Source organism: Sphaeroforma arctica (assembly GCF_001186125.1).
Source record: "Sphaeroforma arctica JP610 unplaced genomic scaffold supercont1.77, whole genome shotgun sequence".
NCBI lineage: Eukaryota > Ichthyosporea > Ichthyophonida > Sphaeroforma > Sphaeroforma arctica.
The window spans coordinates 71,772-74,628 of NW_014040481.1; positions in this window are offsets into that span (position 1 = coordinate 71,772).

Sequence of the window (2,857 nt, forward strand, 5' to 3'; positions counted from 1 at the left end):
GCTGAAGGAGGTCAGGGCCAATGGGTGGCAGTTTTGGGCCTACCAGGATGCGTCGAATCAGTTGTTGGATGCAGGTAAAGTGGCTGGTAATGAACTTGTGGCTACCGGGGCAGACAGGGCAAAGACAGCCGTCGGTGCGGTAGTCGAGCAATGTGAACATGTACGTATTCGTTACAATCATAGCACAGAGCCGGATTGGTGTAGGCTCGAAGCAGCGATTGAAGCTGTCGTGTCTGGCTGTGTCTCGGTTTGAGGTTGGCGGTTTACCCATAACCAGTTGGTAGTAGTATTGGCGCCGGGCCATTGCCGCGATCTCCTTGTTGGACCAACGTTTTGTTGAATTCTTTCTGATGTCGTCACAGCGTTGGTGGAGGGCTACATGGTCGGGTGTACACCCGCCCGTGGTTTTGTGTACAGTTTTCAGTGAGCATAGATACTGTACGGGAAGCGCAGTGCTGGTTTATCGTGGGCTCAGGCGGGTTGTGTCAGAGGTCGCGCGGGGAGCAGGCCACAAAAGTGGTGTAAGTTTGTTTGATGTTTGGGAAACCGAGGGTATTTAGTGCCCGTGATGATGGCTGCTGCTTGGTTGAGTGCTGAGTTAAAGCACTCGAACAAGGGGTCCAACGCATCCTTCCATATAGGCGGAGCCCAGGTAATAATATTCAGGCCATATGTAGCCGTGGATAGGATGAATGTTTTGCACAGCACAAGTCGGTTGTGGGGGTGTCTCCAGCTGAAGTCATAGAAGCCATAAGCGCGGAAAGAGGCGATACCCAGCGACAATGCTGCAACCAGGGATTCCATATGTCTAGCGAGGTTGATTCCTGGTACTCCGTGAGAGAGTGGGAACCCCAGGTATTTGTAGTGTTTCGGATCGGCATGTGTGGGCGCCAGTTTCAGGGGGAGGTAACGTGTGTTCCAAGGTGCGTCTGCAAGCGTCGGCGTGATAAGCTCACCATTTATATGGAGGGCTGGCGCCGCGTGTCGCAAGTCGGTAGATCGTACTCGGGGTTTAATGACACCCTGTTCAAGGCCATATTTACGTCCCCACGCATCAATATCATCTAAGAAGGGCTGGAGCGAAACCGATCGAGGGTCTTGGATCCGTGTGTCATCGACAAATAAATAAGAGCGGAGGAGCTTGGGCCGAAATTGTGCTAGCGTGACAGCTAAGGAATCTATGTAGATAATAAAGAGCTGGGGGTCAACGATTGATCCTTGTATGATGCCATTCGTTCTATGGAATAGAGACGAGAGCGTGCCAAGATAGTTACGGCTGTAACTCGATCCAACTCCGGACTGCTGACTAAATACTTTAGACTTCGTGTCTTAAGAGTGTCTTAGTTTAACTGCAATTTAAGAGACTGTTATTAAAGTCTGCTTTAATGTAGGGTAGTAAACTAGTATTTTCATTTTTTTTTTCACATTGAATTTTTCCTCTGCCATATCTTTACGGATGCTCACTTTTGTCTAATCATCTTATAGCTTGTAAAAGTTTAGCTTATATATCGTCTATAACAATTTTATAGTGATAGTAGACTTTATTCACCTTCGATCGTCTAAAATAATTATATAATGATTGTTAACTTTATTCACCTTCGATCGTCTATAACAATTATATAATGATAGTTGACTTTATTCACCTTCGTGAAAACTTTGGCTAGATGACATCCGTGGCAACTACTATCGCGAATGCGACCAAGATGAGGGCTACTACCCCAACAGTAGGCAACAATCTCAGCTGTCTCATTGTGAGAATATGGATAACAGCTTTTACAAATAAGCTATCTTGTTTTTGTTCTGTTTTTGTTAAAATAAATGGTACATTTTATTTAGCCTGACTTCCACAAAGCAAGGTAAGCAAACTTTGAAAGAAAAAATCACATGCCAGTTATAAAAACAAAACTGGTTTTCCGCCAAACCAAAATTCCCCATTCTGGACCATATTAGACAGCGGATTTATAGTGATAATTTAGCCAGTAGAATTCGGCCCTTACGATATCTTGTATAGATGGGAACATATGCACAAGTACTAGGCATTGATAAATACGGCAGTAACACGATACCACTCGGTGCTGCCGTAAAAATAGTCTTCCTTTCACGGCTCATGTGTACCTTAGTTTTACTACAATCTATTACTCACTGGACCTGTCAGCGGAGATATGTGTCTAATATCCGCGAGGTGTTGATGGCAGAGTACTAACGCCGCGTGGGTGTTTGTTGCTCCAAAAATGACAATGGCGTGATAGTATCAGTTATTTTCTTGGACGGCGAACATATACCTGGGCATTGCTTTAAACCGTGCAACTGGGAAGGGAAAAATGATAGTATTCTGTGTACGTCACAAAAACATTTGTATGAACCCCTGGTGAATGTTTGTTATTTGTATGTGAATGAGACCGATTGAACACGTCGTCATCGTCTTTTGCTCAGTCGTAACATCACTTTCCCAGTCGGTGTTTTCTATTACTGCTGCTCATGTCTTTACGAGAAAGGCGTTAGTTTTCTTGAAAGGAACCGTCAATGATTCCCAGAGTGTGAGGTGTAGCTTATGTTTTGCAACGCACTCGATCGCGCGCACACTGTCCTGCTACGCTACAAACAATTGGTGAAAACAGCAGCGAGATTCGTGTTTGGATTTTTTTTTGAATTGAATATATATCGATCACGATCTGGACGCGTATACTTCAGCACCGGGGTTTAAATACACTACACTATTTATGTACATCGACGATTGCACGAGCAATTGAAGATAGGTACTCAATTGAAGATAGGTCCTCAAATGATGCACATTATTTACATCTACAATAAACGTGCAATTAAAGATATCTACTCAAAGCTACATATTATATATAGT